Below are 13,823 nucleotides of genomic sequence, written 5' to 3'. Positions count from 1 at the left end.
ACATGTATGCACTTTGCAAAGTGCTTTGCATTCATTATCCCATTTGACTGAAATTGAAAGGATGAACCAAAAAATCAAAAGTACTTCTCACTTAATTGCCATGTTGCTTTTTAAATATTTTAGTAATTGTTTTTTTTGTTTATATCATCTTCATTTCTTACTTTTTCTACCTCTTTCCCCCATCTTTCATAACAGTATTTCATAAGTGAGGTATCCTTCATAAAGAATTTTTTTAAAGGGTGACAAAAACAATCTAGTAGTTGACCAACAGATCACTGAAGCTGATGGCATATGCCATGATCCCCATTCAGAGCACTCCCTGTCTCTACAAAGAAGGGATGGAGCACATCTCTCATTTCTTCCCCAGGACTTTGGGCATTAACATGACTCAGCTCTCAGTTACCTTTTTGTTGTTGCTGATTTTTCATGAATATTGTCATCACAAAGTTTCTAAGAAACCCTGTGTTTCTAGCACTAAGCCACACTTCACTATAAAAAGCTGCATTTTTCAAGAGGCAAAACAAGGATCCATCAGGAAGTGAACTGTCCCAAAGGGACATTATGAATAACACAGTGACCTACTGTTCTTTAAATAATTAAAGCAGTAAAAATGGACGGAAGATTTTTAAAAGTGCCCCAAGACACATGGGCCTGGCATAGTAGAGGGCATTGGACTGCGAGCCAGGAGAAGCTGTTCTTAAAAAGTCATCCAGGACATCAACCTTCCCATGATCAGGATCACACAGATGATATATGTCAGAGGCGGGAGTGGGAATTCCAAGGCTTGTCCTTTCCCTACTCTGCCATGGCATCAAATATATGTAAGTGTATGTATATGTATATGTATATGTTATATTATTTGTATATATATATATATGCTTGAATCATTTTTTCTAATGATTAACATTTAATGGTGATTATAGGAATAATAGTAGAAGGCTTTTGTGATGCTTTAAGGTTTAGAAAAAATTCTATAACCTGTATAATAGAAGGACCATAGAGTGGAACAGGGGGAATGGAAGGAGAGAGGGAAATGGGGAGAGGAGGAGGGAGGGAGGGAGGGAGAGAGAGAGAGAGAGAGAGAGACAGACAGACAGACAGACAGACAGACAGACAGACAGAGACAGAGAGAGAGAGAGAGAGAGAGAGAGAGAGAGAGAGAGAGAAGATTCTCCTTATATGATAATAATATAATAACAGGTCAACAGGTTCCAAACTGATGGACTCTTTCTCCACTTCCAGGAAAGCCTCCTTTCGTCCTCTACCTCCCAGGCTGGAAGACAGTGGACAGCTGGAGCTTCTCTCTCTCTCTGCCCCTCCTCCTCTGCTCTTCAGCTGATCTGTCCTTAAGCTTGGCTTCTCATTGCAACCCCCTGAATCTAGCTCTTACATTATACCTGCCTTAGTTATCATTACTCATCATTAAAGGAATTGCAGAAAACTAAAAAGAATGAAGTTAATGCAATTAATGCCTAAATGAGATCCATCACTAAACAAGTAGGAAAAAGGACTAAGTGATATAAATGGGATAAATTCACTCTATAAACAAAAAATAATCACAGAATTTTCAGTGATATTGTTGGGCCCTCATTCACAGAGGCAAAGTACATCAGAGTTGGAGGGTATTGTTAGGTGATTTCCTTTGATATCCCTTATCTTATAGATGAGGAAACTGAAGATCCAAAAAAAAAAAAATGAGCCAGACCCCAAGTCAGAGCCAAGTTATAGAAAAGCAGGGATTAAAGCTCAGGTTATTCAGGTTATTCTTTCTCCAAGGTATATTCTTTCCAATATATCACCTCACCAGGTCCATTTCAAATTAATGGGATTATAGAAAGAAGATAATTGAAGACATCTAATTAAACCCATTCATTCTACAGATGAGGAAACTGAAGCCCAAAGATATAAAAAGAATTATCCAAGGTCACACATAGAGTAGTGATCAGAATCAGAATTTGAACCTAGGTCCCACCTACAAAGTAAGGGCTCTTCCCATCAAACTATGCTGCCTCTAACTCTGGTCTTATATTATGTAGTTTTGCTCCCAAAGACTTGAGTTCGAAACTGATAGGTTATGAGATTAGAGTATAACATCCCAGGTATTCCTAAGGCAGCAGACATGAACAGGGCTACCTCAACAAGACAACTGAAGATACAAGTATTTCAGAGGACATGGAAAATCTTGGGGTCTCTGATACTACAAGTATTCCCTCAATTTTTAAAGGAGTCACATAATTGTCACTGCAATTGAAATTGTAGCTATCAACAAAGTGAGAAACAGAACAAAGAACAGCCTCCCCTCCACTCCTCTCCCCACGTTTCCAGATGTTATTATTATCCATTTTTTTTTTCAGATGAGGAACAGAGGTTCAGATGAGTCAATGACTTGGCCAGAATCCCACAGCTAGTGTTTGAGAAAGAATTTGCACCCATGCCTCCTTGACTTTGAATCTAATCTTGGATCTGTCATATTTTGCTGCCTTGTCTTTGCTTCTCAGTATCCAAGAAACCATAATTTGACAACGGATCAGATGTAAAATATTATGTGCTGTCATTTTATGATGAAAAGACACAGTGGGATTTATATGTTCCGTAGTGGCTAGGATAGATTGCAGGATAGTTTTTAAAGCTAATTAATATATCTGCCTGGTCCTTGCAGTCAAGGCTAATACTTTTCATAAGTGGAAGAGACTTTTTTTAATTTAATTTTGTTTAAGAGGTAGGGGTGTGTGTGTGTGTGTGTGTGTGTGTGTGTGTGTGTGTGTGTGTATGAGTGTGTAAGGAGAACTTACATCTGTATCTGAATTATGGGAATTTCCAGCTAAGGAAACTTCTTTTCTGTTAATATAGGTCACCACTTTTTCTGTAACTTGGAGGGGCAGAAAACTGCCTGGAACACTCTGTGTCTTCACGTGTAATGTGTGTGCATCTCTAAGTCTGTTTGAGCTGCCCCATCGTTATGTTTATATTCTTTAAAAAATCATTGTTTCCTGTTTATGGTGCTCTCAAAATAGAAAAGCAATTCATAGGATCAGCTTAAGTATGAGAGTTAAAAATGGTGTTGGGAATTTTTGTTCTGCTATAGATAGTGATTTAAATCATTCACGTTTCATGAGAGCTCCCCTGCTTCCTCCAAAGAGTGTGGAAGGTGGTGCTTATTCTCATGGCTCCTCCCAAGTTAGCTTTCCAAGAGTTGGAAACTGTGACCTTTGCACCAAGCAATTATGATTTAGGGCTTTTGGTGTTGTGCAGAAGCATCTGACTTTGGATGACTCAGTGAACCTAAGAATATCAGTGCTGTCCTTGGGGGTTTTCTTGGCAGATACTGGAGCACTTTACCATTTCATTCTCCAGTAGATTAAGGCAAAGAGTTTAAGTGACTTGGCCAGGGACACATAACTGGTAGGTGTCTAAGGCTTCATTTGAACCCAGGTCTTCCTGATGTCAGGTCCAATGCTTTACTCACTGAGCAATCCAACTGCGTTAGGACTTGGCTAACGTTAATTGGCTAAGTTTAATAGTCCATATCACCCAGCAGATATATTTCCCCAACCTACAAAAGATTTTCAGCCCTGATATCGCCCTTCAATGCTTCCTTTCCACATAGTACACATACAGATTGTCTAAGAAACTTCCTAATAATTAAGCTTGGAATTGGCTATTACATTCCAGTCAGCTGACAGTTAACCACTCCCCTGTCCGACCCAGAAATACTGGTGGGAAACCAAAGGATGATCTGTCCCCTTCTCTCCCAAGACAGCATACAACTAAATAATTTGCAAAAGCCCTAAGCATGTGCTTGCCAGATTCGGGTCTCCCACATGTTTATATCTTTTCAACACATTATATTATCCTCACACCAATTCACATCTGGAAATGGAGACTTTTTAAGTGGAAAATACATTCAGTTCAACAAACATTTATTAAGACCTGACTATTTGCAAGGTATTGAGTTAGGACTAAACATACAAACAAATCAGAAACAATTCCCATCTCCAAGAAGCTGAAAATATATTAAAGAAGTTAGCGTGCTTAAGGAAGCCAGCATGGTTCAGGGCAGAGTGTAGCGAAGACAAACGCGAGGTTTTCTGATATATTTATTTAACGCATTAAAAATGGGCAGCTAGGATAGAGTGCCAGACTTAGAGTCAGGAAGATTCATCATAGCACACAGGTAATAATAGATGGTTTAGAGGCAGGTCATATCAATAGATCAATCAATAAACAGTTTTAAGCACCCAACAGAGAGAAGGTCCTGGGATTAAGAGAGACTGGGAAAGGCTTCCTGTAGAAACTAGGATTTTGGATGGGGCTTAAAAGAAGCCAGGGAGGTTAAATACTTAAAGCAAAGGAAGGAGAGCATTCTGAGAAAGGGTACAATCAGGAAAGTTTTCTGGATCTGAGAGATGACATGTCTTTTTTTTTTTTTTTAATAAAGGGGTCAGGGGCAGCTAGTGGCTCAATGGATAGAGACCCAGGTCTGGAGATGCTAAGTTCTGGATTCAAATCTGGCCTCAGACACTTCCTAGCTATGTGACCTTGGGTGATTCATTGAACAACCATAGCCTAGCTCTTACCACTCTTCTGCCTTGGAATACACCTTGGGGTGTATGGGGTGCTCAGGGAGGGGTAGTATCTCTGGTATGGAGGGCTTGTCATGCCCTCCTAGGGCAGCTCTCCAGCCTCTGACCCCCAACTGACACCCAGCTCTCACTTGTGGCTCCCAGTAGCTGCTAGCATGTGGCAGCAGCCACACCCCGGGGCAACAGCTTCAACAGGCCGGCCAAACCTTGTGAGGGTAGCCATCGGGTAGTCGACCCCAGGTGAACCAGGGCTTTGCTCACCCAGCGTGTGAAGACTGCTTCGGCTGAACAGACGGAAGAAACCAATAAGAAGGTTCAATGGCTGAGATGGCAACGCAGCAAAGCACTGTGGAGTGCTCAGGGCGTGTTGGAGCACAAAAGACAACACGGCCATCCAATGCAGCTGAGGAAGTCTCCAGGTGTAACGACTTTTCGTGCCACTGGACCCAGGCTTCCAACACCGAGAGAGTGGGACTGTCTCTGTGCATTGGCTTTTCCACTTAAATCTCCTTCACACACAAGTATCTTTGCACACACTCATCTATCCTAACCCCGTCCACCCTCTTCAAGACCTGTGGCGATGGGTTAGTGATGACGAAACAGATGGAGGTGACCACTGACAGTCGTAGTCACGATCCTGCACATAGGCGGCCCAAGGACCAGTGGTCACTCGGCCCTGTGGGCAGCAGGGACGTTCAGCAGCATCCTGGGTGACTGAGCAGCCCTCTCTAGGACAGCACTGCTCACCCTAATCAAGGGAGGGGACTAGAAAAGGTGTCCCAAACATTGCCTGCCCTACAAACATCCTGTCAGCACACCACGGCTGGTGGGTCATCCCCTTTAAGAGGTCGAAATCAAAGAAAAAATACAAAGAAACTCCTACTTCAGGAGCATGGAACATCAGGACATTACTCGATAGAGAGAATACCCCAAGACCTGAGAGAAGAACAGCTCTAATCGGTAAAGAACTGGCATGATATAACATGGACATCGCAGCATTAAGCGAAACACGCTAACCAGAAGAGGGATCACTCAGCGAACCCACCACTGGATACACCTTCTTCTGGAAAGGTAGAGCCACAAGTGAAGACAGAATCCACGGTGTTGGCCTGGCTATCAAGACCAGTTTGCTCAAACAGCTGCCAGACTTGCCTGAGCGCATCAGCAAGAGGCTCATGAAGATCCGTTTGCCTCTCAGCAAAGACCGGTATGCCACAATCATCAGCACATGTGCCCCAACACTGACCAGCACAGAGGAGACCATCGAGCAGTTCTACTCTGACCTGAGTGCTGTCCTGCACTCTGCCCACAAATGACAAGCTGATACTACTGGGAGACTTCAACGCCCGCGTTGGCCAGGACCATGAAAGATGGAAAGGAGTGCTCGGCAAACACGGCGTGGGCAAAATCAACAACAACAGCCTACTGCTACTCAGCAAATGCTCAGAGTTCGAACTCACCATCACGAACACTGTGTTCAGAATGGCGAACAAATATAAAACAACGTGGATGCACCCACGATCAAAACAGTGGCATCTCATGTCATCATTGTACGCCAGCAAGACATCCAGGATGTACAGATCACCAGAGCCATGAGAGGAGCTGAATGCTGGACAGACCACAGATTGGTTAGAGGGACTCTTCAAATGCGCATTGCACCTCGCCATCCAAAAGGCACCCAGACAGTTAGCCTTGGAATCAATACACAGTTCTGATTCTAATAAGGAAGGTAAGGGTTTCTTTTTTATTTTCTTTCTTTTTTTTTTAATTAATAGCAAGATCAGTGTCATTGGATTGGAAAGTGCATATCAGGAGGAAAAGTATAAGAAGACTGGAGAGGTAAGTGGAAGCTGGGCTATAAAGGGCTTTGAATGCCAAACAGAGAGTGTTATATTTAATCCTTGAGTTAATGGGAAGCCATTGGAGTTTACTGAGCAGGAGAGTGACATAATTAGACTTGCACTCTATGAATGTAGTCCTTCCTGACTGGCATCTAGCACTTTCCTCTAAACCAAGATGTCACCTGTTAGGGTGCTCTCAGAAAATCTGAAGGCAAGAAATAGGACTGGCAGATGGAGACATCAGAGAAGGTGAGGCAGAAAGGAATGGACCTCAGATGGGTCCTGACGGGAAGAATCTCAATAGGTAGAAACATGGAAGGCACAAGAATAAAGGACAAATTGCTACTTAGCTCAAAGCAGCATATGTCCTCTGAGGTATTGGGCACTCATAGGAAAGGGTCATTTCCATAATTAGTTCACGAACAAAAGGGCTAAATAATTCCGCATAGCCTGCCCTTGCTCTTTTTAGAACTCTTTGCTTTGACTGTACTTTAAATGGGCAGGTATACCCAAATGTTAACGTGCTTGTGAATAAAAGAATGCAGGGTGTACCTAAGCAGTGAGATCATATACTGGCATTTTTAATTTGGATGATCTGAAGCAGAATCAGAATTGGAAGGGAACATGGGGGAAATCTCATCCAAGCCTCTAGGTGCCAGGCTGGCAGATTCTCAGAATATAATGAGCATGGCATCACCCATCGACATTCTTTTGAGACCTTTTGGTCTAGCCTATCATAAAACTAAAGTGGGGTGTGTGTATGTGTGTGTGAAAGATGGTATGCTTGGGGAAAATAGATTGGCAACCTCTTCCTCAAGTTGACAGCTCTATGGTGCGTTTTTATTGTCTAACTACTGAGGGGAGCAGAAGTGGAGATAATTATCCGGATACTATGCACACACTTGCTGAATGATTCAGGTACCTAAGTTCCTGGCAAAGAAGAAAATACAAACCACTAAACTCAATCATCGAAGAATTTGAGATATAACTTGACCCCAATGCAAGTAAGAGACCTTCTGGGACTCTCTCTCCACTAGACACATTCCTCAACTGAATCAGGTAATGAGAGGGATTACATCTGAGAGGAAGCCAAAATATTTAATGCTAGGAAAGAAACTTCACATTTATTAAATGAGTGATTATTATATGCCAGCCTTGTGCGAAGCAGTTACAGATCTCATGGATTATCACAATGACACTGAGAGGTAGATATTATTTTCCCTATTCTACAGTGGAGGAAACTGAGTCAGACTATTTAAATGATTTGTCTAGAGTAATGCAACTAATAAGTGTCTGACACTGGATTTGAATCCAGATCTCCCTGACTCTTGGTTCAGTGCTCAAATCATTGCACCATATAGCACTAGTTCAACTAACCCCTCCCATCCTTCCATTTCTTTTTTTTTTAACCCTTATCTTCCACCTTAGAATCAATACCAAGTATTAGTTACAAGGCAGAAGAGTGGTAAGGGCTAGGCAATGGTAGTTAAGTGACTTACCTAGGGTCACACAGCTGGGAAGTGTCTGAGGCCAGATTTGATCCCATCTCCAGTCCTGGCTCTCAACCCACTAAGTTACCCAGCTGCCCCATTTGATTCCATGATGGAGAAATCTCCTTGGGCCACACTGGTCGAATTTAAATTCCAGAAGGAAAGATCAGGTTTGGGGATTTTTTTTAAGCTTCATATCCATAGTGCCTAGCGCAGTTTCATCATATTATAGGTGCTTTAAAAATGCTTGTTATATCCATTTGAAAACAATGGTGTAGTGAAAGGGGCCTGGATTTGGAAGCCATGGGCCTTCATTTACTTCCCAGTTGTGATCATTACAATCAGGGCAAAGATGGGCAAACAATTTAGCCTTTTCTTATCTTAGTCTCTAACCTGAAAAAGCAGGTGTTAGAAGAGTAGGATTTTTTATTGTCTTTTAAGCAACCAATTCCAAATTTGGGACTGAACCTTTTTTCGAAACATTCCTCAATTGGAAGGAACTCAGGTTTTTGCTTAGGGAATGCAACACTGCAGACTAAAAAAAATACATATCTGAGAACTGGCTTTAAGTCAGGAAGACCTGAGTTCCAGTCCCATTTCTGACAAGACATCCTGGCCTCTGAGACTGTGGACAAGCTCTTTAGTGTTCTAGGCAATGTTCTAAGAGATAAGTGATGTGAGAGCAAGCACTGGATTGTGGGTTCTTCATTTGATGCTCTACACCAGAGAAATCATAAGTCCAGTCTTTAAATCAATGGAATGAGCTATACATATGTATATAGTATATACACTACACATAAGACACTGAAATTTGAGAGGGGAAGGGGAAGAAAGATAGTCTAGATTTTTCATGTCATTCAAGTAAAAGAGAGACAAATGACTTGTTTGCCCCTTATGGAGCTGCTAGTACACTGGTGTTAAACCCAAATAGAAATGGGGCCACTAAGTCATACATGAGGATCGCTATGACTTAGAAAACCATGTATTAACATTTTGCATGTTTTATTGTATTTTCATTTATTGTTAAATATTTCTCAATCACATGTTAAATCTGGTTCTAGAACTCAGGTGTGTTGTGGTCTGTATTTGGACCTTTGGCCAGGGGAATGGAAGATTTGGCCATAATCATAGAACTGACATGTGTCAGAGATATTAACTTGAACTCAATTTATGACAAAGTATCTCTTAGTAAGAGGATGATTAAGAAGCAGGAGACATTTTGGTAGGAATGATTTTCTGCCAAGTATGTTCCCAGGCTCTCAGCCCCCACTGATAAAAAGCACTAACCCACTAGGTGTTTCTGCCTTTTTCTCCACTTTCTTTCTTTCTCTGTAGAGGAAGAAAATAGCTGGAAAGCAGCTCTTCAAAGATAATAGCATAAGCACTGAGATGATAGTCCTAAAACGCCTTCCCAGAGAAGCAATGTCAACTCCAGATTAAAACACATCAGAACAAGTGGTAGGAAGCAGTGATAGAAGGCAACAAGCAATATTGAAATTGGCCCCTGACAGCTAATACATGTTCTCACAAGCCTGTGTCGAGAGGACAAAAATGGCAGCTCTGCCCAAGGCCTCTTGGAGGCAGGGCCCAGAGCACGGCTTGACATCTCTCTATGGCAGGAAGGTAATTGCACTCGATGGATGCACTGAACTTCCCTGTCTGCCTCTTGACCTTTTTACTCAAGCTAGTCCACAAAGGAGAGGGCTTTGGCATCTCTCACATCAGCCATACGACTTCTAATTGGCTCCAAGTCCTCACCGCCCCGGAGAACACTGAACTCTATTCTCTGTGAACGGCCTGACAGAAAGCCAGCCAAGGGCCGTTACTCGGTCAACAGGAAGTAAGCTAGGACAAAAGGTCCAAGTTAGGAATGCTTCCCTGGATTTTATTTTGATGTACGGCCTAGTCAAACTCTGTTCTTGGGAAAGAGCCAGAGGAAGAAATGCATTCTGGGAAACTGTGGGGTTTTGATCAACAGCAAGCTATGGAAAGAGAAAGAGAGAAAGAGAGAAAGAGAGAAAGAGAGAAAGAGAGAAAGAGAGAAAGAGAGAAAGAGAGAAAGAAAGAAAGAAAGAAAGAAAAGAAAGAAAGAAAGAAAGAAAGAAAGAAAGAAAGAAAGAAAGAAAGAAAGAAAGAAAGAAAGAAAGAAAGAAAGAAAGAAAGAAAGAAAGAAAGAAAGAAGAAAGAAAGAAAGAAAGAAGGAAGAAGAAGGAAGGAAAGAAAGAGAAAGAGAGAAAGAAAGAGCGAGAGAGAGAAAGAGAAATGAGGGACAGAGGGGAGAAGGAAGGAAGAAAGGAAGGAGGAAGGAAGGAGGAAGGAAGGAAGGAAGGAAGGAAGGAAGGAGGAGAAGGAAGGAAGGAAGGAAGGAAGGAAGGAAGGAAAGAAGGAAGGAAGGAAGGAAGGAAGGAAGGAAGGAAGGAAGGGAAGGAAGGAAGGAAGGAAGGAAGGAAGGAAGGAAGGAAGGAAGGAAGGAAGGAAGGAAGGAAGGAAGGAAGGAAGGAAGGAAGGAAGGAAGGAAGGAAGGAAGGAAAGAAAGAAAGAAAGAAAGAAAGAAAGAAAGAAAGAAAGAAAGAAAGAAAGAAAGAAAGAAAGAAAGAAAGAAAGAAAGAAAGAAAGAAAAGAGAAAGAGAGAAAAGAGAGAGAGAGAGAGAGAAATGAGGGACAGAGGGGAGAAGGAAGGAAGGAAGGAAGAAAGGAAGGAGGAAGGAAGGAAGGAAGGAAGGAAGAAAGGAAGGAGGAAGGAAGGAAGGAAGGAAGGAAGGAAGAAGGAAGGAAGGAAGGAAGGAAGGAAGGAAGGAAGGAAGGAAGGAAGGGAGGGAGGGAGGGAGGGAGGGAGGGAGGGAGGGAGGGAGGAAGGAAGGAAGGAAGGAAGGAAGGAAGGAAGGAAGGAAGGAAGGAAGGAAGGGAGGAAGGAAGGAAGGAAGGAAGAAATTAAAAAGAAGGCTTAGAAAGATTTGAATTTTGGGAAATAGTGGGTCCTCTAGAACATTTGAAACACATGTGTATGTGTTTTAAACACACATACAATGCCTACATATATCTGTGATATGTCTATGTATAAAATGTACATATGTTCTAGTAACTTCATGCTCCATTTGAAAATGTTCTCAGGAGTTAAGGCTATAATCAGACAATTCCAAAGATCTTAAAAGGAGACAGGCCTGAAGATATGGAAAGAAAGCAGGAATCAAAGGACCTGAATTCCAGATGCTATCTGATATTTGATATGTCTGAATGTAGGCAAGCCCTTCATCTTTTTGATCCTTGACTCCATTGGGTTAAATGAATTTGGAATCAAGGGATTTGGATTCAAATTACTGCTTTGATATATATCAGGTCTAGGGTGTGCAGATTGCTGAACAATGAGGCAGGTAAATCCAAATTTCAATCCTACTACTTGTATTTATCAGGTATTTGATCCTGGGCATATCATGTAACAGGTTTTTTCATCTATACCAAGGTGATAATAGCACATATTTCCCATTATTGTTGTGAGGATTAAATTATATGTAAATATATATATACATATTATAGATAGACATATACATAGTACACATGTACATACAAATATACATGTATATATATATACACATAGATATGCTGTTTTGAAGTGTTATCCAAATGGAAGTTATTTTCATTATTACTTCTTACTATCTATGAGCACATCATAACTTCCAGAATCCTTTAAAATAAGGAAGTTGGATTAGATTGCTGGTAAATTCCCATTCAGCTCTAATAATAGGAGATGCCATTTACATAGTCTTCTAAGGTATGCAGCATGCTTTACATATATTTTCTCACTTGATCTTCCCAGCAACCTTGTGAAGTAGTTGCTCTTACTATCCCCATTGAACCATTGAGGAAAATGAGGCAGTTATACATGTCTGAGTGGGGATTTGAACCCATGCCTCCTAGGTGCCAAATAAATTGAAATCTGTGATCCTTTCATCCTGTAACACAAGGGTCTTTCATTTTCCCCATAGATATTCAGTCACAGTAAGGAAGGTGTATTTGTCAAGAATTCCAGCAGACTTTATGATCCAGCACTATTAAGACTTATTGAAGGCAGAAAATCTTGTCTTTGGGGTCTTTCCTAATTTGACTAAATTTTCCTTTCCAGGATATAGCTCTTCCTTTTCATGCAGGAGAAGTTATCCTTTAGACAAAACCCTTTTTCTAGGGGGCTCCACTGTATCCCTCTTAAATTGTGTTCCCTTTTTAATTGCCACTATTAATGATCTGTACAGAATGGACCATTCTGCTTTGGGTGTAAATGAATAAAATGGGTTGCTATTCTCTTGGCCATGGAAACATGAAAACAGAAAAATTTCAATATGAAACAAACAAACTTTACACTAAGTATCAGGACTTGTTAAGGATTGCCTGGGGTCATGGACAAGAGGAGGATGATACCCAAAAGGGCCAAAACTCCTCATCACTTCAAAATCCCATTGAAAAGGGCAGTGAAAGTCCCTGCTCTTCGCCCTTTTTATATGACTGATTTTACTAACCTTCAGATTTTGGCTCCTAGGGCCCATTTTTCCAATAAAGAAAAGAGCAAAAATATCAACTAGAATTCACTTCTTCATCAAGGATTCCATTGCCCCTTTAGAATTCCAAATGGATGCTATTTCTTATGATGGAGTTTGGAAAGTCATTTGGATATTCTTAGACATAGTGAATACATTCTTAAAACTGCACTCAAAGGAAGTCAATGATAAAAAGGAAAGTCTTTTAAGGAACATCTTCATAGCTATACTATGGTAACAAAATATTTATAATAGATATTATTTATGTAATATAATTTTAAAAATTAAAAAAAGGTAACAAAACAACAAAGCAGAGGTAGGAATTCCAAACTCTTGCTACAGATTGGATATATTTATTCAAAGCTAGATTGTATTTTACTGCTTTATTGTCTATTAGAAATAGATGACTTTTATGATATGGTATAAACACATGAAGCTACTCATTATTTCATGTATACACTGTGTTTTTGGAACTTTATAGATATGCTTGTCCAGTGGGGATGGGGTGGGGGAATACTGCAATTCATTGTTCATTGATTTATTGATTAGGGAATTGCTAAACCAGTTGTCATATATTAATATAATAGAATATTATTGATATATAAGAAACAGAAAAGAAGAGGAATTCTAAGAAATAATTGAAGGTTTATGTGAAATGATGCAGAGAGAAAAACCATAAAAAGGCAGAATTTTGGAACTGGACCGTATCTAATCAACCATCCAGTACAGCACATACCCATAAAATAATCCTAGTGGTAACCCATCTGGCAATTGGTGTCTGCTTAAAGATGGTGACCCACTCTGAGGGAGTACAGCCCACTTTTGAATAACAATGATTGTTTTATTCTTCCTTCCCCCCTCTACCTCTTCCACCCCAAACAAACCTAAATTTAACTCTTGGTAACTTTCACCCATCATTTCCAGTTTTACTTTCTAGGGCCAAACAGTATAAATTGTCCTATAGGACAGAGTTCACAATAGTTAACATAGCTATCAGGTTTCCCCTTCCATCTCTAAGTCTTCTCTTTTCCCAGGTAACACATTTCTAATTCCTCCAATTGCTCTTCAAAAGACATGAACTTATCACCCTTCACCATCCCATTTGATGGCCTCTGGCAACGATCCATTTCATGAATACCTTTTCTAAATAGCAGCAACCAGAATATTCCAGATGTAGCAGGAACAGAGAAGATATGGCAAGCATTTTCATTAGATAGATAGATAGATATAGATAGATAGATAGATAGATAGATAGATAGATAGATAGATAGATAGATAGATAGATGGAAGGAAGGAAGGAAGGAAGGAAGATGGAAAGAAAGAAAAAAAAAGAAAGAAAGAAAGAAAGAAAGAAAGAAAGAAAGAAAGAAAGAAAGAAAG

At 40.6% G+C, this 13,823-nt stretch overlaps 1 protein-coding gene across 15 annotated transcripts in view; it reads right to left on the bottom strand.

Moving 5' to 3' along the window:
• The window catches only part of RBMS3 (RNA binding motif single stranded interacting protein 3), a 1,500,462-nt gene that overhangs the window by 488,019 nt on the left and 998,620 nt on the right, over window positions 1–13,823 (bottom strand). The gene's annotated exons all lie outside the window — the stretch shown is intronic.

The sequence above is a fragment of the Monodelphis domestica genome, chromosome 5, assembly GCF_027887165.1.
Source record: "Monodelphis domestica isolate mMonDom1 chromosome 5, mMonDom1.pri, whole genome shotgun sequence".
Taxonomy (NCBI): domain Eukaryota; kingdom Metazoa; phylum Chordata; class Mammalia; order Didelphimorphia; family Didelphidae; genus Monodelphis; species Monodelphis domestica.
The sequence above is the reverse complement of the archived record's forward strand: the minus strand, read 5'-3'. Positions and strand labels throughout refer to the sequence as shown.